Genomic DNA, 22,833 nt, shown 5'->3' with positions numbered 1-22,833 from the left:
GACAATGAGCACATTTCTTCAATGTTAGCACTCATTTTTGCTCAATACAAAAGAATAAAAGAAAGTTTCATGAAATTCTTGAATGCCCTGAGACACAAGGCATGACACAATAGCATAACAATCTTAAAGAAAGTACCTACTTCCAAATGCACACTCGGTATATAAAACACACGTAGTTGCCAATTTTTTCTAAACTACACATCTTTGAATTACACACAAAGAGAATGAATACTGGAAGGTTTTGAACACTATTAGTATGGTATTAAACATGTTTTAAGGTATAGTCCTAAGGAGACAATGAGCTCAAAGGGCTTGAAAAGTTCAAGAAGGGTTTTCTAGATTTCTCAGAAAGTCTTTCCATCATGCAGCCTAAAATGTTGTCATTTAATGGTGGGATTTATCTGTTAGTCATAGACACTTGTCTGTGACAAACAATATGATAGTTCATTCATCAATAAGTATTGTCATTTTTACTGACAAAATGTGTGCCTTATCTAACTTCTCACCACCTCCACTGCTGTCATCCAGGTTAAGCCTCCATCATCTCTTATCTAGACTATTGCAGTAGCCTCCTAACACAGCAGTCAATGTCATCTTCCTAAAGCAGAAATCCAACCCACTCCAATGGCTTCTGTGGACTTAGGGAGTCTCCACATCACTCTCACTTCTGACACCAACTACAAAGTTCAGGGGTCTCCAAGATCACCAACATTATGACACCAACTGCAAGTTTGGGAGTCACCATGACTACCTTCAGGTTTGATAATTCTCTAGAAGGACTCATAGAACTCACTGAAAGCAGTTATACTCATGGTTATGGTTTATTACAGTGAAAGGATATAAATTGAAATCAGCCAGGTGAAGTGGAATGTGGGAACTCGAGGAAGATTCCAGCACAAAGCATCCAGTTGTCCTTTCCAGGGGAGTCATGTAAAGCACTAACTTCTCCCAGCAATGATGTGTGACAGTACTCTTGGAGTATTGCCAGCCAGAGAATCTCACCCAACACTTGATATCCACAGATTTTATTGGGGTTCAGTCACCTAGACACAATTGATTGCCTATATGGCTGATCTTTAGTCTTCAGTTTATCTGGAGTTTGAGCTGCTCTTGCATGGCCCCAGATCACCATCATAAATCACACTGTTAGACTATGTGGTGTGGCTCAAGATTCCCGGGTAAACAAAGACACTCTAAGTAAGCAGAAAATCACAAGGAGCTGCCAGAAGCCAAAGGCAAGGGCCAGACCTCTCTTTAGGTAAGTTTAATTGTTCCCAATACATTTAAAACAAAAACTTATCACAAAGCCAGATTAGATCTGGCCCCTACGTGCCTTTCCTACATCTCCATTTCCCCATCGGGTGCTGTGTTCCAGTCACATCAGCCTTCTTGTAGTTCCTGGGACACATCCAGCTCCAGCTCAGGGCTATTGTTCTTGCTGTTCCTTTTGTCTAAATGCCCTTCCCCAGATCTTCACATGGATGCCTGCTGTTTATCAAATTAAATGCCACCTCCTCAGAGGTGTTCCCTAAACACCCTAGCAAAAGCAGCTGCAGCCTGCCTCCTAACACACACATGCACATGTGCACAGTGTACATACACACATGCACACACTACACATATGCACCACACGCAGAGATGTGTACATGCACACACTGCACGAATGCACCACACACACACACACACACACACACACACACACACATGCTCTCACTCTACCACATTACCCTGTTTTTCATCATAGCACTTTTTAGGACCTAAATTATGTTAACTATTTGTTTACTGCCTCTGTTGTTTACAATAGAATGTTGTAAGCTCCATCTTGTTCACCAATCTTTTCCTGATATACAGATTGGTACCTAATACCCGGTATGTGGATTGAATATGTGCCCGATATTAGACAGATATAGACACACAGAATTATAATTTACCTGAGCTGGTTTCAGATCAAGTATATACCTGCAGCATTAAGAACAAGTCTCATTTTCTTAGCAAGAGACTAGACATTGTATTTATAATAAACCAAGGGAAAATGCTAACAGGAATATATGAAATATGATCAAATGAATGAGTCTGTTTTCCTACGCGTACTGTTTAATCAGTCTCATTATTTTGTGGCCACATATTACAATGATGACTTAACTATAAGGTCATCAGTGGTAGAAAGAAAATATAAGATGCCAGGATGGACTCAGGAGAGCAAAAGGTGAGTCTCCTTATCTTTTCTTCCGTATGAGAAAATCTGCATTCCTACTCAATGTTACCCAATAAAAAGTACAAGCTGATTATTCAGCGATTAAAAAGAAATGAACTGGGCTTCCCTGGTGGTGCAGTGGATGAGAATCTGCCTGCCAAGCCAGGGGACACGGGTTTGAGCCCTGGTCTGGGAAGATCCCACATGCTGCAGAGCAACTAAGCCCGTGCGCCACAACTACTGAGCCTGCACTCTACAGGCCGCAAGCTACAACTGCTGAAGCCCGTGTGCCGCAACAGAAGCTACCACAATGAGAGGCCCACACACCGCAATGAAGAGTAGGCCCCACTCACTGCAACTAGAGAAAGCCTACGCACAGCAACGAAGATCCAACGCAGCCAAAAATAAATAAAATTAAATAAATAAATTTATTTTTAAAAAATGAGCTATCAAGCCATGAAAAGACATGGATGGCTCTTAAATGCATATTACTAAGTGAAAGAAGCCTATCTGAAAAGGCTACTTACTGTATGATTCCAACTATATGACATTCTGGAAAAGGCAAAACTATGGAAACAGTGAAAAGAACAGAGATTGCCACCAGCGGTTGAAGGGAGCAGGTAAGGATGGGTAGGATAGTGACAGATGGAACACAGGACAGTGAAACTGTTCAATACGATACTGTAATGGTGGATAATGTATTATACGTTTGTCAAAATCCATAAAAGATACAACACCAAGACTGAACCCTAATGTAAACAATGGACTTCAGTTAATAATGATATATCAACATTGGCTCATCAACTGTAATAAAAGTACCACACTGTTGAAAACAAGGCAACAGACCCAAAGTGAAATCACTTATGCTAAGCCCCACTGCACCAAACCAAGACATAATTACAGTTTTGGCCTCTCCCAAAAATGGAATCTTAAACCAGTCAGTCAGGAATCACCTGGTCAGCACTAGTTAGGTAAACTGCCTAGTAGACGCCTGCCACCCCCTAAAGGAAAGTGACCTTGCCATAACCAATCCACTTTTTGCTAGTACTGGTATCCCGCACTTTTTGAAAGTTTGCTTTATGCCACTTTGCTTTTACGAAAGATCTACATTAGTACCTGTTTTAGTTAACCAAAAGAAATCTGAAGAGGATTTTCACTTTTACAAAAAAAAGGCAAAAAATGAAAACAGGGTTCAGCATTTGTTTTGCAGCAAGCCTTTATAGAGGCAGCAGGCAAACAGAGCAGCGAAAGTGGCACCACCAAGCTCTTTCCCCAGGAACTACACTCAGCATCTCAGCAACAAGATGCCATAACTTTGGGCTTCCCTGGTGGCGCAGTGGTTGAGCATCTGCCTGCCAATCCAGGAGACATGGGTTCGTGCCCCAGTCTGGGAAGATCCCACGTGCTGTGGAGTGGCTGGGCCCGTGAGCCATGGCCGCTGAGCCTGTGCATCTGGAGCCTGTGCTCCGCAACGAGAGAGGCTACAACAGTGAGAGGCCTGTGTACCGCAAAAGAAAAAAAAAAAAGCCATAACTTTGAAATGTGTCTGCAAGCGTCTGTGCTTTATCTAGATTTATTTTGTGCATCTGTTAGCAAGATATGTCTTAAGGTAATTGTTTTTTTTACTTTACACCATTTCGGCTTATGAAAGGTTTCATAAGAATGCTCTATTTTCGGACTGAGAGCAAAACTTGTACAAATTCCTGTCCCGCTCCCTTCTGTCTATAAAAGTCTTTAATTTTGTACAGCTCCTTGGAGCTCCTTTCTGCGTGCTAGATGGGATGCTGCCTGATTCACTAATTGTTGAATAAAGCCAGGAAGACTTTATAATTTACTTAGTCAAATTTTGTTTTTTAACAACACTAATGCAAGATGTTAACAGGAGAAAGAAGGCAGGAGCATATGGGAACTCTGTACTTTTCCCTCAATTTTTTATAAACCCAAACTGCTCCAAAAAATAAACCCTATTAATATTTTTAAAGTACAAGCTTCATTTCTTTTCATGGAAATTTAAAAGGCTATTTCATCAATTCTAAATGCATTAAGACACAGAGAATCTTACCCATTTTTTAGCTAATTACAACCTGTTTTCTCATCACATTTCTAGATTCTATGTAACAGATGGTGAAAATGTCTATTCTAAAGGCCTAAAAAGTATTCCTGTTCAAGAATGGTGGCTATCATCCAGCATCCTCCATGCAAGGGTTAGAATACCCAGGGTAGGATGCGGGGAGAGGGGGCCACACATCGGGAGACAGGGGGATAAACAGAAAGCAAATCCTCTGGGTGCTAACAAGAATAGAGGGAACTCCTAGAGGAATTAAAAGGAACCCCCACAAGGAACCTAGAGAAATCATCTATACAAAGAAAGAAATGACTTGTTTGAAATTCATTCACACTGGCAGGGTCAATAGAAAAATTTCAATGTAAATAACTGGCGACCTTAAATATATGTTTGCTGAATGCTGAAGCATCGGAGGCAGAAATAAGCAGAGGTTTCTGCAATGGCCAAATGTTGCCTCTTATCACAGTGGAAAGGGCATTAAAAGAGAGGCCCTGAGAATGTAGCAAATGTAGATGGAGGCCAATCAGATACCCCTGGGAGAGATTTGTAAAGATTTTTTTTTCCTATTCTCTTTGTAGTCCATTAGGATTGGATAAGATCTGGGGGAGTGATATGCACCATTATTTTAACCTCAGAGTTGAAGCAAAATACGAAGGGATTAATGTGGCTTTTTCCCCCTCCCAGGAACATCTTCACCTTTGCACCACCATCTCCTCATTTGTCATCAGGAAGCTGGGGACAGTTATGCAGGGAACAATGGCAGCAGCGCCACAGCACTGTGGGTTTCATGCTATTTCTGTCTCTATAAAATCTTCAATAATTTGTTTACGACTTCCAAAATTCAACAATAGGGTGCAAATGCGATTCCACTTATGTTAATGTGTTCTTCCTTCTCGCATATCAGATTCTGAATAAAAATTAGCCAAGTACTCTGTTTTGAAAATATATAAGATGTGAACTTGCTGAGAGGGAAAAAAAAAAAGGCCTCCAAATGCACTATCCTATCAAACACATTTTTTTTAACTTAATAACTTAAGTGAACTGTTAGTGAAATTACAACCTGCTTGTGACACAATAAATTTACAACAAAATTCATTCCATAAATTATTCAATTCTGCAACTGCAGTCAAGGAGAGAAATATCACCAGGAGTAGGTGATTAGCATGTGAAAGGAAAAACCCATCTCCCCACCGAAACAATCGCTGTCAAATTCTCCTATTGGAGTTTTGTAAAAATTACCATTAAGAACACACATTTAAGTCTTTGTAGTTCCTATAAAAGGACTAAGTATTTGATTTACATTAGATTCATTTGTTCTTTCTTCAACTGTCTCTTTCTCCTACAAACCATAACTGCCTCAATAAATACTTGCTCAATCAAGTGTGCATTAAAACAAAAGAATTTAACTTCAATAAAAGTGATGAATCAGGGCCAGAAGTTAACTTTCCTTTCCTCTGTATATTTGGCTTCCAGGTAAGCAAAGCAGAAATTTACATTCGCTGTTCCACAGGGGAGTAATATAGGTTTCTATTGTGTGGTTGGTCACATTTGTAGATTATTTCCTAAATCATTTGAAGCCAGAGTTGCAGGGCAAGGGGGTTTCAACCAAACTATATCAGTGAACATTTTCTGCGGGCAACGTAAATGGAACCATACACTTTCTACCAACTCAACGCATAAGAGATGGTGCTAGTGGATTAAGAGTTCCAGGATCCAGATGGCTTTCTGAAATCTGGGTTACAAACCCCTAGGTGTTGGTATTTTTAGCCTACTATTGGGGACATTCCTGGCCCTACATCGTAACTGTTCTTCAATAAACCAAAAGGTAGATGTTGTCACCTTTTTTCCTAAACAACTGAAAAAAGAATGGGGTTATCTTCACATATTAATACGTACATTGCTTTCATTTTAGCAGATGCCTTGGAACTTGTTTTTCTTGGGGATTGTTCTTTTTCTCTTAAGTAGTATGTGGTAGGCAGAATAACGTCCCCCCCAGCCCCGCCAAAGATGTCCATGTCCTATTTCTCAGAACTTGTGAATATATTACCTGGCAAAGGGGAATTAAGGCTGCAGATGGAATTAAGGCTGTTAATCAACTGACCTTAAAACAGAGAAATTATCCTGGATTATAATCCAGCGTTTTTAATCACAAGGGTTTTTAAAGGTAGAAGATGGAGGCAGAAGAGTGAGTCCCATTGTGATATGATATGAAAAAGACTTAACTGGCCATTGCTAGCTTTGAAGATGGAGGAAGGGGCCATGAACCAAGGAATGTGGGCTGCCTTTAGAAGATGAAAAAGGCGAGAAAACAAATTCTCCATCAGAGTTTGCAGAAGAAATGCAGCCCATTGACACCTTGATCTCAGACCAATGAGACCCATTTCAGACTTCTGACTTCCAGAACTGTAAGATATTAAATCTGTGTTATTTTAAACTCCCAAATTTGGTGTAATTTAGTAAAGCATCAATAGGAAACTAATACAGAGTACTGAAATACCACTCTCTATTCTGAAAGGCAAATAGTGTGGGGAAAGGAAAAGAATTCTGCCAATTGTTAGCATTTGTTCATAAAGGAAATCACAGAAGAAAAGGCCTAAACATTAATTTTCTACAACTCTTCCTAAAATTACATAGAAAGGAATCATTTGGATGGGTATTTATGTTTTGATTGCTATAACCTTTTTTCCAATTATCAGAAAGATTCCTTAGAATTTATGAGTCTATCTTCCACCAGTAGTGCAATACTTAACCCCATATAAAACTATCCTTTTCTTCTTAGGTAATGCCTATTTTTCACCTATCGTCTGGTTCTCCAGAACCATCAGCTACTGCCTGGTATTTAGTTTGTGCTTTGATACACAGACACCATCTAAAAGAGCACCTTTACCTACCTATAAGGTAAATTCTTATGAGATTGTATAGGGAAAGAAAAACTCTTCCTCGACTCTCTTAAGATCCCTGGCTGGACCTGAAAACTAAACTAATGAAAAAAATCAGGATACAGACATAAAAATTAATTTAATATAAGTTTTGAGTTACACTGGAGCCTTCATAAGGAAATGAAGACCTGAAGAAGAGCTTAAGGCTGAGTGTTTTTTTTTTGTTTGTTTTTGTTTTTGCGGTACGCGGGCCTCTCACTGTTGTGGCCTCTCCCATTGCGGAGCAATGGCTCCGGACGCGCAGGCTCAGCGGCCATGGCTCACGGGCGCAGCCGCTCCGCGGCATGTGGGATCTTCCCGGACCGGGGCACGAACCTGTGTCCCCTGCATCGGCAGGCAGACTCTCAACCACTGCGCCACCAGGGAAGCTGAGTGTTTTGATACTAGGTGTGATGAAAAGTGGAAAGTCGGGGGGGAATGTGATAGGTTAAAAGGGTACAGGCTAAAGGTAATAACGGGGGAAAATTTAACAGGGCCTGTTCATTTGTACTCCTCTCAGCATTCCTCCATCTTCAGAGATAAGGATGCTCATTCCCTCTGGGTACAGGACGGGTACCTCTCACATGAGGGTCTTATGACTTGCTTCAGCAAAGAAGGGGAAGGTCAGAAAGATTTTCCTGTACCTGCTGTTTCTCAAATTTCTTCAACTTAAAATATTCAATATGCCACGGTACCATATTTGGGGGTATCGTGTCCTGAACCCTATCAATTGTCCAGCATGGAAGAAAACAGACATCGAATCACAGTTTGGAAGAGAATAAATAAACCTTATGTGATCTAGTTAAACTTATTTTATTAGAAAAGCAATCAAGATCCAAAAGGTGGAATTCTGTCCCAAGATCACATAGTCCAGAGTAAAAGTAGCTTAGAATACTGGCCTGGACCTCTTTCCACAAGGCACAGCGCTACCTATATGGGTTGTTCAAATTCACTTCCTCCTTCATCCAACAAATATTTGAGGGACTGCCTGTATACTGGGCACTGCTTTAGACATTATGTAATGGGGAATGAGAAATAGCTACATAGTAACTATGTGATAACTGCAAAGTAAATATGTAGTTATCTTCATAACAGAATTAACTATGTTAACTAGTCCAATGGGAGAAAACAGACAATACACAATAAATGAACAAACAAATAAATAACAAGTGCTATAATGAAAATGTAACCAGTTGATGTGATAGAGGACAAGGGACATTTCAGATTGGCTGATCAGCAAAGGATGCAAAAAATCTGAATGACAAGAAGGAGCCAAACACAATAGGGAAAGAACATTCCAGGTGGAGGTAAGAGCCATTGCCAAGGTTATAGAGCAGGGAGCAATCTGACCTCTTGGAGGAATGTCCTGAAGGCCAGCTTAACAAGAACCTGGTAATAAGGGCGACAGAAGTAGTAGACGGGTGGTAGAAAGGCAGGCAAGGGCCTGATCAAGGTCTAGAATCTCCCTATGTTACATGTGGCAATATTCATCCGTATTTTTATTTGTATTGACTTCCATGTTGTAATGTGAAATGTTCATGGAGACAGGTTTGTTTAATACCCAAAGCACCTAACTTTACCAAGTAAATATGAACTCAGGCCTGCCCTTCTTCTTCATGGAGAAGGACTAGTTTCAAAGAAATCAAATCAACAGTAACAACAGCAACAAAAAATGAGTGGATTATTGGCACTCATGATGACATTGTGCTAGGTTTAATAAAGTGAAGGCTCACAAGGGCACTGTAAGATAGGGATGAAACAGGGCGAGAGAGAGGCATGGACATATATACACTAACAAACGTAAGGTAGATAGCTAGTGGGAAGCAGCCGCATGGCACAGGGATATCGGCTCGGTGCTTTGTGACCGCCTGGAGGGGTGGGATAGGGAGGGAGACGCGAGAGGGAAGAGATATGGGAACATATGTATATGTATAACTGATTCACTTTGTTATAAAGCAGAAACTAACACACCATTGTAAAGCAATTATACCCCAATAAAGATGTTAAAAAAATAAAATAAAAATAAATATGCTATGCAAGCTAAAAAAAAAAGGGATGAAATAAGGACTTCTCTGGTAGTCCAGCAGTTAAGACTCCACACTCCCACTGCTGGGGGCCTGGGTTCGATCCCTGGTCAGGAAACTAGATCCCACATGCTGCAACTAAGAGCCCGTACACCACAACTAAAAAGCCTGCACACCACAGCCAAATAAATAAATATTAAAAAAAAAGAAAGATAGGGATAAGCTAAAGGAAGGCATATGTTCCCTGCATGAGCAAGCCCATTAGTGATTACTGAGCACACATTAAGTGCCAAGCACTCTAGTAAGTTCTTTACCTATATTATCACTAAACAATTTAATATCAGAAGCACTTAAAGTAACTGGCTCAAACCTGCACACTTAGTGAAGGAATAGAAACTATACATTGGTCTGCCTCCAAACATCATACTTTCCCCATTTTACCATCTACCACTGACACTGACCAAAAACTCCCCTGCCCAAGTCACATCACCTCTAAACAACATTTTCTTCATTCTTTTCTTATATGACCAGATGATCTCAAAATCCCTCTCACCTCTAACATTCTGTGATTCCATGATTCTATTATATTGGCATGAATTGCAAACAATGCAACCAACAAGGACTTAATTTCCAAACTATACAAACAGCTCATACAGCTCAATATCAAAAAACAAACAACCCAATTAAAAAATGGGCAGAAGACCTAAACAGACATTTCACCAAAGAAGACATACAGGCACATGAAAAAAATGCTCAACGTCTCTAATTATTAGAGAAATGCAAATCAAAAGTACAATGAGGTATCACCTCACAAGGGTCAGAATGGCCATCATCAAAAAGTCTACAAATAACAAATGCTGGAGAGGGTGTGGAGAAAAGGGAACTCTCCTACACTGTTGGTGGGAATGTAAATTGGTGCAGCCACTATGGAGAACAGTATGGAGGTTCCTTAAAAAACTAAAAATAGAAACTAATACAATACTGTAAATCAACTATAGTTTTTTTTAATTTTAATTTAAAAAAAAAAGAAAGAAATGCTTCCTTCCATCAAGAAGTCAGATTCTTGCCTACACCCTCTGAACACCAAGGAAAGCAAACCAATCTGCCCCTGCTGGTGGGGAGAGGACAATAACAGGGGTCAGTACTAACTGATGGTGTTCTTTTTTATTTCCTCATCACCAAATCATTATCTACCTTCATATCCACAAGAGAGTCAACCTCAACAATGTTTGTGTATTGAGACACCATTATGAGGAAACTGCATTCACAGACGAACTTTAAGTACAGCTCTCAGTAACTCAATTTGTAAATGTCTGTACTTTCTCTCTCCATACTCGGCTAACCGTCTTCTATTCAAAATCAAGTAGCAACAAACACAAAATTTGTTTCTAAGAAGCACAAACTATCTCAGGGAAGTAAAGTTCTCTGCCTTAGAGACTTCTAACAAAAAAGAAAAGATTCAATGGGAAAGACAGGTCAGCCTGGAGCCTTTGGGCACCATCCTGCCAACACAGGTGCTAAGAATAGACCAACACAGGAAAGCAGAGTAAAGAGGCAGAGAGAGTTTTTGAAGTCTTGATGACCCAATTTGAACTCCTGGATCCAACTGTGTCTGAAGCCTATTGTACTTTTCAGGTAGTTGAACCAATATACTCCTTTGTTTTGCTTAAGGGAGTTTAAGTTGTGTTTTCTGTTGCTTGCAAGCAAAAAAAGTCTAATATCCCATTTTATACTACAGTGTTAATATAACATTCTTCAATCACAAAAATTCCATGAAAATCTACGGAGTGTGTCTGTAGAACAGACACACACTTAAACTCTTAGAGAGCCAGTGTGAATCCTTTTCAACTAAAAGGAAATGTGTTTATAGAATTACTCTAGAAGCAACTACATAGGAGTATCTATATTCCTATCTCTGCAGCAGAAGAAAACTTCAGCAATATGTTTTTTAAAAAACAGGTTCTTCTGTCCCTCTCCCCATCCTTCATTTTCATTTTTAGTAGGTCACCAGCATGTCATCTTTGTGATACATCATATATGGGACTCCACTGAAAAATAGATATAATGTAGAAAAATACTTAAGATTAAATACAATTTTCTAATAGGTATCCAAATTATGTATACATATAAATACACTGTCCCGTGTATGAACAAAAAAAGCCTTCCCCCACTAGACCATGTATGCTTTGTCTTTACATAATTGCATGATTTGGCAAAATTTGTTTTTCCATTCTCCTAGGAAACAAGAACGTTACACTTTAGTAATCAGTAGTAAATCTAACTGTAAAAGCAACCTGTATCTGGAGATCTTAACAAGCGGTGAGATCACAATCCATCTGGAGAAAGATGGACTGATAGAGAAATGTAAATCAGTACACAGTGCCATGAAGGCAAATCCTGTGTAGCCCACTCAGAGGAATGTTCAAGGAGATAATGTAAAGAACAGATGGGGAAAGCAGTGGACATAATCTGCACTGATGTTCACAGTAACATTAAATAGATCAAGAGGTGACAATAATGACACCACACATTTATTATGAAAAGCCTGTTCTCAAAAAATTCTAAAGCACTTTGCCAACTCTTAGGTCGAATGCTGATGGTCATAAGCAATATTGAAAGGTGTGATTCCTATTTTTCCTATATTCGAGACCTGAGGCACTCAGATTCTGAGAGCTGAGCCATATGGAAGCATGTGTTGTAGAATATTTCTAATGAGACATTAAAAGACAACCACCAGGGGCTTCCCTGGTGGCACAGTGGTTGAGAGTCCACCTGCCGATGCAGGGGACACGGGTTCGTGCCCCGGTCTGGGAAGATCCCACATGCCGCGGAGCGGCTGGGCCCGTGAGCCATGACCGCTGAGCCTGCGCGTCCGGAGCCTGTGCTCCACAACAACAGTGAGAGGCCCGCATACCGCAAAAAGAAAAAAAAAAAAAAAGATATACGATCAAGCTTCCATGAAACGATTGTGAGCTCTTGTGTCTATCCTGTGGTTCGGAGTAGAATAGAAATTTAGGTCTCCGGAGCAGGAAATTGTTTACTTGCACACCAATTTTCCAGGACCCATCTTGGAACCACCTTACAGAATGTGAAATGGAAAAGCTGTGTGACAAGATTGAAATGATGAAATCCTGAGATTTCTGCTATATGGGAAGATTGGAAGTAATGCTTACCAGAAAAAGATGGTTCAAAATGTATAAATTATGTCATTAAGATGCACAATAAGATTTTGAAGGGAGGGCTATTACCAAGGAGGGGCATTAAAGGTGATTTGTAGGAACAGCTCAAGTTTGAAATAGTGTGTCGAATTCAATGGGTCCAGATGGTTCACCAAAGCCTAGTTTTTAACAGTTTGCTAATCATCTTAGTTTTACGAAATATTTTACAATACAACCTTATGCATCACTGAGTAAAAATTTAATTAGTACTTCTACATTTATTAAAACCAGTGGGACCCATGTAATTTAGAAACCACATTACTCTTTGACTACCACCTATTATAATTATTTAGTGACTATTTGATGAAACTTTGAAACACCTAGGAAACATTTATTACATTCTCACAGTCTAGGCACATAGTCTATCATTTAAAGTACAGTGAAAGCTATTATCTATAAATTAGCTAAAGAACACATTTCTAAGGGCAATGAAAACTTGAAGTACCACTGATCCTGGAAAGTGAATTCTCAAATTATTGGAGGATTTCAATATCATTACTAAAAAGCAGTCTGTGAATACTGTTGGAGGAATAACAAAGTTACCATACCTTTCTATTTTCTGGTAGCTTTTTTTTTTTTTTTAATTTTCTGGTAGCTTTGATTGGGCATTGTCATCCCGGCAGGCCTAGTAGGGCATCACTTCCTTCTTATGCTTATAGAAGACAAATCCAGTGAGTCAGCTATAGCCCATTCAGGATTCATCTCTTAGGTCCAGCTCTACAGTACCTCATCTTTGTAATTCACTTTGTTTTCCTAATCTTGAGCCCCCTGGGCTGGTATGTCATTCTCAGTCCCAAGTATATCCATAGTCTACAATCTTCAGCCATGTTTGTCCAGGTGATTCAATTGGCTTTCTGCCTTTGCACAGCCATGTTCCACACTGAGCAATGCCTTGTCTCCAGAATGCCTATTTCAGTCCCAGACTCCATGAATCGTTCTCCATAGCCCCTTTCGCTGAAGCCTAGACCTGTCCCCTGAACTCTTAGCACTGACTCTTGTTCTATATCAAAGGAGGGCCCCTGGAATCAAGACATGAAAAGTGGCCAGGACTATTGTAGGCAAAGAGATCAGCATGAAGGATGCTCAGACATAGGAGGGACTCAAAATGCTCAAGGAACTGCTGGGAGATCACACAGCCCATTCAGCAAGGCAACTTTAAAAAAAATTAAAAATCGCAAAAGCCTGCACCACCTATACACATAGATCTAAAAGTAATATTTGATGTTCGAAATCCCCAAGAATCCAGTATTATATTACGTTATGCACTTTCTAAACCAAGAACATAAGTTCATGTATTTTTGTAAAAGTTTTTTTAAAGAATCTTAACCATAAGAATTTAAGCAAAGTGGGTTTGGTGGTGGCTTGGGGGATGGTGGTGGTGGTGGTTATTTTGGAGGTTTTTTTGGGGTTTTGGCTTTACAGTGGTTGTTTTTGTTATGTTGATTAGGAAGATCCATTTCCATTTTCTGAGCATTCTGGTTAATTGTGATTTAAGAGCATGTAAATGCTGTGGTCATCTATTGCTGAATAATAAACCACTCAAAACTTAATTGTATAAAACAACCACCAGGGAATCTCCAATATAAAGAAGAACATACAACCAAGAATCACTAAACATTTTAGGAAAACCAACACCACAAAAGAGAAGTATCCAATAGAGGAAGAATGAACACATGGAGAAACTGAAACCCTCTTAAATTGATTGCTGGTGGGATAGCAAAGTTGTGCGGGTGCTCTGTAAAACAGTTTGGCAGTTTCTCAAGATGTTAAACATAAAGGTATCATGTGATCCTGCAATTCCACTCCGAGGTATACCCAAGAGAACTGAAAACATATGTTCACACAAACACTTATACACAAATGTTCATAGCAACATTATCCATAATCACCCCATGTCCATCAACTGATTAATGGATAAACAAAATGTGGTATATCCGTGCAATAGAATACTATTCATCAATAAAAAGGAATAATAAAAAGTTCTGATACATGCTACAACACGGATGAGCCTTGATAATGTTATGCCAAGTGAAAGAAGCCAGCCACAAAGGCCACATATTCTATGATCCCATTTATGGTCCCCAGTAGTCAAATCTATAGAGACAGAAAGTAGAGTAGAGATTGTGAGAAGCTGTGAGGAGGGTAAAATGAGGAATCACTGACAATGGGTACAGGGTTACCTTTTAAGTAATGAAAAGGTCCTGCAACTAGATAGTGATAATGGTTGCACAGCTTGGTAAATATACTGAAAATTACTAAATTGTACATTTTAAAAGGGTGGATTTTTTGGTATGTGAATTATATCTCAATAAAGCTATTATAAATATATATGTAGTTATAAATAAATATGTCAACAGTAAATATATATAACATATATAAATGATAAAACATTGCATCCATAAAAAAAGAGTAGGCATCTATGAGAAAAAACAAATTAGAGATACAGTAAACAGAACAATTGTCACTGAGACAAATAGATCAAGAGAATAGAATATAGAGCCACCCAAAATCCACACAAATATAGTCAACTGATCTTTGACCAAGGAGCAAAGGCAATACAATGGAGGAGCAAAGATAATCTCTTCAACGAATGGTGCTGGAACAAGTGGACATCCACATGCAAAAAAGATCCATGAAAAAACTAATTAATAAGCTGGACTTCATTAAAGTTAAAAACTTCTGCTCTGCCAAAGACAATATCAATAAAATGAGAAAACAAGCCACAGACTGGGAGAAAATACTTGGAAAAGAGACACTGAAAAAGAACTGTTATTCAAAATATAAAAACTCTTAAAAGTTAACAAGAAGAAAACAACCCAGTTTAAAAATAGACAGAAAACCTTAACAGACACCTCACCAAAGAAAAAATACAGATGGAAAATAAGCATATGAAAAGATATTCCACATTGTACATCATCAGGGAAATGCAAATTAAAACAACAAGATACCACTACATGCCTCTTAGTATGGCCAAAATCCAGAACACTGACAACACCAAATGTTAACAAGGATGTGGAGTAACAAGAATTCTCATTCATTGCTGATGGGAATGCAAAATGGTACAGCCAATTTGTAAGATAATTTGGCTGTTTCCTACAAAACTAAGCATATTGTCACCATATAATCCAGCAATCGCACTCCTTGTTATTTACCCAAAGGAGCTGAAAACAAGTCCACAGAAAAATCTGCTCACAGATGTTTAGAGCAGCTTTATTCATAACTGCCAAAACTAGGAAGCAAGCAAGATGACCTTCAGTAGGTTAAGAGAAAAACTGTGGTATATCCAGACAAAGAAATATTCAGCGCTAGAAAGAAATGAGCTATCAAGCCACAAAAAGACGGGGGGAAATCTTAAATTCATGGTACTAAACAAAAGAAGCCAATCTGAAAAGGAAATACACTCTATGATTCCAATTATATGACTGACATTCTAGAAAAGACAAAACTATGGTGATAACAAAAAGATTAGTGGTTGCCAGAGGTAAAGAGTGAGGGGGTGGGTAGGTGGAACACAGAGGATTTTTAGGGCAGTGAAAATATAGTATGATACTATAATGACGGACACATGTCATTTTACATTTGCCCAGTCCCACAGAATGTACAACACCAAGAATGAACCCTAAGGTAAACTATTAACTTTGAGTGATTATGATATGTCAATGTAGGTTCATCAGTTGTAACAAAGGTACCATTCTGGTGAGTGATGTTGATAATGGAGAGGTTATGCATGGGGCTGGGGGCAGAGGGCTGGGGCAGTGGCAGGGCAGGGGTTGGGGGGCAGTAGGCGATATATGAGGAACCTCTATACCCATCTCTCAATTTTGCTATGAACCTAAAACTGCTCTTTCAAAAAATAAAGTCTTTTTAAAAATCATTGAAATTAAAACCTCAATACATGATCTAAAAAGAAAAGCTGACAAAGCTGTAAACTAAAATAGTCAACTGGAAAATATAACCGAAGAGTTGTCTCAAAACACAGCACAAAAGCTATATAAGTTCAGGAAGGAAAAAAGAAGAGATTTGAAGGATAGATTCACAAATTCTAAATCACTGTGCTGTACACCTGAAACTAACATGATATTATAAATCAACTATACTGCAATAACATTTAAAAAAAATTAAACTAAATTCTAAAAATTCTACATTTGCTAATAGGAGTAAAAGAAGAACAGAGAGGAATGGGTGAGGGTGATAATCAATACACACACACATAACTGTGGAAAATTTTCAGAATGTCAAAGATAAGAAAGAAATCCTAAAAGACTCCAGAAAAGTTCTCCTTCCATTATGAGCACTGCCTATATGTGTGCCACAAAAGATCCCTTGATTTGAGAGCAGCTCTAGGGGTTCCACTTCATCTGTCCTTAGACAGACTGTTCCAGAGAAGACTAATCAAGAATCAATATAGCTGGGTACCCAGGACCATTTGGGTTAAGAACCCCATCTTCCTCTAATCTAGTTCTATGCAGGCTCTCCACATAAAAAACATGCAGAGTGCCTACCATATGCCAGACGCTGGCCGAGACTTGAACCTAAAAGTCTACTGAAGGTATAATTATTTTTCAAAATAACGATACTTTCAAACATGCAAGGATTCTATTTACCATACACAAACTCACTCTAACAAGAATTTCTCAAAAATGTACTCCAGAAAAAAAAATATATCAGAGAGAGACTGGATATAAAAAGCAAGGGTGAACAAAAGAACCAGCAAAACTAATTAAATTTAAATAAACGTTGATTTCAAACCAACAAAAAATGTTAACAGTTTGGAACTCAAGACTTGAGAAGCGTTGGAGAAAGTGGAAAGTGACAAAAGCAAAACTACATCAAGGTTTTCACATTATTTAGAGACAGGGTAGGGATAGCCCATACAATGGCAGAAAGATATACAATCACTATCTATGTTAAAATTTTAAGTGTAATGACTAGAAAAAAAGAAGTGGAACATATAACTTACAAACCACAAGCGGAGTGAAAAAAATGGAATAGAATAACCTGATCAACCAAAGATAGGCAGAAAGAGGGAGAAACAAATAAGGCACTGTATCGTAGAAAAACAAATAGAAAACATAAATAAGTCCAAAACACTGGTAATTATAATCTGGGTGAAGGATCGCTGTCTATTAAGAAAAGAAACTTAAATATTCCAGTAGAAAACCCACAGACTATATTTAAAAGACGTATCTAAAATAAGACAATACAGAAAGAGTGAAGATAAAAGTATAAGATACACTAAGCAATTCTCAGTATTAGAAAAAAGGAAACCATTTTAGACAAATGCACTAAAAGGACAAAAAGAGGTATTTGCCAAGAAAATGTAACACATGAACTTTTGGGCATATCTAACAACACAGCTTTCAGGAACCAGCATATAAAACAGATAAACAAAAAGTAAGAACACTGAGTATTTGAATAATATAATTAATGAGTTTGACTTAATAGGTATAAAGTAGAACATTGAACACAACAAAGAACATTCTCCTCAGTCAGGGACACGCACAAAAGAAAACTGACCACATATTAGGTCATGAAGAAAAATCTCATTGACTCCTGTAAAGCAGAAATCATACAAAGTTATACTGAATGATCACAATGAAATAAACTTCGGTTCATCATCAAGAAGATAGCCCAAAAAATCTACATGGACACAGAAACTTTCCCCTAGACAGTAACTCATGTTTAAGAGAAAAATCAATATATAACTCAAAAACTACTTAGAAATGAACGACAATGAGACAATTGTTAAACGCATAGGATTTAGGTAAACAGCACTCAGAGGGAAATTTAGGGGCGTTCCATGACCCTGCTCTCCTACTTCTTGGCATCTTCCCCCAGAAAACATTTCCACTGTGCACAGAAGTATGCACAAAGGTTTTTATTGCATCGTTGTTTGTCGCAGTTAACACTCCCTTAAAGATGGATACTTAGGTTCTTTCCAGATCTTCCTAGCTCCACGTTATAGAATACTATTCAATACTTCAACAGAATATAGTTATACGTATTGAAATGGAAAGTTTTCCAATATATAATGTTAAGTAAAATTTTTAATGCAGAAAAATTAAAATATTGTAACACAATTCATGTTAGAATAATTTAACAAAAATTAAAACTAATGTATTTCTACAGGTACAGGTCTATTTTACAGAGAAAAATGTCAGGAAGAATAGCTGAGGACTAGTGTGTTAGTTTTAGGTAAGAGAGAAGGATAGGAAGAATAAACAAACAGTAATGTTTGATTTTTTTTGAACAGGAAAGTATTTACATAAAATCTGTGTAATAGAAAAAGAAAAGTTAGCTATGTGAATTATCATAAAATAATCATAAAATTCTTCTGTTACAGACAAATTTTGCTGGAACCATTCATTCAGCTTACATACTAATTTTTGCTCAGGCAAATTTTGCCCAGAGAAGTTCTTATTAATAAAGCTAGCTTCTTTTCATTTACAACTTTGGGGGAAAGGAAAACATCAGAAAGTTTTCATTAATGGGTTTACTTAATTACATCATTTCACATTCTAAATTATCAGACTAGAAAAGCAGCTAAGATAGAAGGGGCAGAAGACATAAATAAAGCCCAATTTTACAAACCCTATTTATTGCTTAAGAATTGTGATGATATTGTCTGCAAAATAAATCTTCAAAGCACTCAGTTTCATCAGTGTCAACGCATTTTAAACACCTGTACCTTAGACTCAGCCTTAAACACAGGGTATCTTTTAAGAGAAAAATTCATCAATATCATTAACTGCACAAGACAGGAACCAAAATGTAAACTACAAACATAAGAATGAAATAAAATGTTACATGAAGAAAGTGCAAGAAAAAAACTGCAACCCATTTCTCTAGCTCTACAATAAAATATTAAAATAATTCAGATACACTGGTTGTTAAATGGGGAGGGAGGAGGATGAATAAAAAAGTTATTCTAATTTAAACAAAATTAATAAAGAAATGTCTGCATAGCTTCTTTTCCTGTTTCTACTTCTAATCATTTATCATGCAAATGAAAGCAGTAATGGAAAATGTAAAGAAAACAAATTCTGCAATATAGTGAAACCCGTACCCAGCAAGAGATAAGACTGAATATCAGAAGGAAAGGGTCTGAAAATTAGCTGTCTGTACAATAACTGGGAGGGAAAACTGTTTTATTTAGCCTGGAGGGATTTTTTTTGTAGCAAACTGACTAAATTAAAATCCAGTCTATTAAATCCAGTATCATACTAGAAAATGCCTTTTCCTTGCACTTTTAGATAAATTTTCATTGATCTCATTTTATGCATGATTACATTTTTAATGAGTTGTGCAATATTTCCAGGCTAATTTTAAATCTCTTCTCTCACCCTCCCCTCCCCCGCCCCACTTACGGCTTGCTGGATTAACATTTCTGATAAATTGTTGGACCAGAAAGAAGGAGCATTACCAAGATGAAATAAACTACCTCCATTTTTTTGCAGCTCTAAAGCAATAATAGAATACAAATGCCCACTGTCTAATTATGTCACATCTTCCAATTCATTTCACAAAAACAATTATTTTATTTTTATATAATAGGCATGTTACCTTGTATTCATTATAAATGACCCTGAACAGTATATAGTCTATTAGAATAAAAAATTCACCCCAACACTGATCAAGTAAACTTAGTGTATGACCAACTAAAAAGGAATGACCAAAAGAAGCAACTTCATAAACTAAAGAAAATGGAGACAATTAGAAAATCTATACACTAAGAAATAGTTTTTTTACATACTGACATTGTTTAAAATTAACTTTCAAATACAAAATAATACTGTTCATAACGCTTTAAAAGATCCATTCTCATATGAGACAGGAGGCTGAGAAAGCATGAAAACCTTAGGAAAGTAAGATAATTTTTCTCCACTAGCATCTTCAGGTCTATATGCCAAGAATAAAGATAATTTGATGGGAGTCGCTTGAATTCCAGCCTCTATTCAAGAAAGAAAGTCAGAAACCATTAAAATTGGGACCTATGACCAAGACTATTGTAAGAGTTCTTAACATCTATGCTTCTCCCACTTTAGCTACTTTTATAGCTCTCTGTCTGATTCCTTGTGATGACTGAGAGTAAAATTCCATAAACAGATGAATACTTCTAATTCAAAGACTGATAACAAGAATAAACAAAATTAATTTCATTTCTATAGTGCTTACAAGAGATATACCTAAAAAACAGACCTTGAAAGATTGAAAATAATACAGGGAAAGATTGGCCAAGCTAATACTAACCAGAAGAAAACAGTAATTTTAGTGATTTTTTGTAATTTTAGTATCAAAGTACAAATTAAAGCAAAAAGCTTTAAAAGGAAAATTCCACAGATTTTATTTATATATATATATACACATGCGTGTATATAGATATACACGCATGTGTATGTATACACACAAACATACATACTTGGACATACATATGTGCATATGCATGCACAAAGTATTAACTTGTATGCTCCTAACACAAAATAGCTTCAAACTATAAAAGTCAAAAACTGACAATAATCAGGGGAAAGACTGAACACGTTAAATGGAGACCTGGAAGGTGTTAAAAGAGACACGTATTGAACTTCTAGAGATGAAAACTATAATGCATGAGATGCAAATATGGTGTATGGTATTAACAGGAGATTAGACAAAGTGGAAGCAAAGATTGATAAACTACAAGGCATAGCAACAAACCATCCAAAATGAAACAGATAGGACCAAGAAAAAAAAAACCCACAAAGAAAAAATGAACAAAGCAGCAGTGAACTGGTGGCCAGCCTGGAGAGTGTCACGAAGGCTTCATGCACACTACAAGAGCATAACGTGGTGGTGGGCGGGGGGGCCTCCCGCCCACTCCCAAATGCCACTCACCACCCCTCTACCACATAAAAATCTTTGTACCTAATCATGCTGTGCTGATACTTTGTGTCTCAGCTGAAGAAGATGAAGTCTTCAGGGGAAATTATCTACTGTGGGCAGGTGTTCAAGAAATCCTCCTGCAGGTGAAGAACTTCAGCATCTGGTTGCATCACAACTCTGACAGAGTGCCCACGTGTACCAGGTGTACCAGGACCTGACCATCACAGGCACTGCCACTCAATGCTATCATGACACAGGTGCCCAGCACAGCACCTGGGCCCACTCAATCCAGATCATGATGGTAAAGCAAATCACAGCCAGCAGGTGCCACCTGCCAATAGTCAAGCAGTTCCACAACTGCAAGATCAAGTTTCTGCTGCTCCACTGAGTCCTACATCACCAGCTTCAATCATGCTTCACCAACAAGAGGCCCAACACCTTCTTTTAGATACAGGGCCCTCCCCACCCCTAGGTCAGCCAAAATAAACTCCTTGTGGGGAAAATCCCAAGAAGCTGAGTGAACCCCAACCATAATTATGAAAAATGAAGAAAACTAAAACACATCATAAGCAAATTGCTTAAAATTGGTGATAAAGAGGAAAATGTGAAAAGTAGTCAGGGGGGCAGAAAAAGAGACACATTATGTACAAAGGATGAGAAACAGCAGGTTTCTCATCAGAAGCAAGATAAGCTAGAAAACAGTGCAACATCTTTAAAGTACTGACTAGGGTAGTGGGGGACAGGGAGGGGGAGGCAAGGGGGAGACAGTGAAAATAGATAGAAAAATGAAGGTGAAACAAAGACCTTATCCAAACATAAAAAACTGAAAGAAATAATCACCAATAGACCTGCACTATAAGAAATAGTAAAGTAAGTGCCTCAAACAGAATGAAAATTATACCAGATGAAAAGCTGGAGGTACACAAAAGAAGGAAGAGCACTGGAAATAGAATCTAGAAATGTAAATATAAAGACTTTTTTTAAAAAACTTTAATTTATCTCTTTAAAAGATAACTGTTTAAAGCAAAAATAATAACAAGGTATTGCAGGGATTTCAACATACATAAAAATGAAATGTATGACAATAGTTTAAAGGCCAGGAGAGAAAAGAGAAATGAAAGTATACTATTGCCAGTCTCTTATACTGTAAGTGTACAATAGCAAAGATTGACTATGATATGTCAAAGACATATAATATAAACACCAAAGCAACCAGTAAAATAAGTTATAATTAATAAGACAAAGAAGACAATATGGAATCATAAAAATATTAATCTGAAAGACTGAGAAAGAAAAGGAGTATAAAGGGAACATAGAACAGAAGGGACAAACAGAAAACAAAAGCAAGATGGTCAGTTCAATACAGTTATACCAATAACCATATGAAATGTAAATGGTCTTTAAAAACACAACTAAAAAGCAGAGATAATTAGATTAGGAGAAAAAAGGGATAGCACCAAACTCTATGCTGCTGCAAATTAAGAAAAACAAGTAAAAAGTAAAAAGAATGAAAAAGATATTCTGTACTAACATAAATTTAAAGGAAGTAGGAGTG

At 37.7% G+C, this 22,833-nt stretch overlaps 1 pseudogene; it reads left to right on the top strand.

Moving 5' to 3' along the window:
- The first annotated feature begins 18,142 nt into the window (after positions 1 to 18,142).
- LOC111179708 (large ribosomal subunit protein eL20 pseudogene) lies at positions 18,143 to 21,805 on the top strand (annotated as a pseudogene).
- The last annotated feature ends 1,028 nt before the right edge of the window (positions 21,806 to 22,833 follow it).

Source organism: Delphinapterus leucas, chromosome 20, assembly GCF_059928025.1.
Source record: "Delphinapterus leucas isolate spDelLeu-1000000601 "Yukka" chromosome 20, BTC_Dleu_Yukka2, whole genome shotgun sequence".
Taxonomy (NCBI): domain Eukaryota; kingdom Metazoa; phylum Chordata; class Mammalia; order Artiodactyla; family Monodontidae; genus Delphinapterus; species Delphinapterus leucas.
The sequence above is the reverse complement of the archived record's forward strand: the minus strand, read 5'-3'. Positions and strand labels throughout refer to the sequence as shown.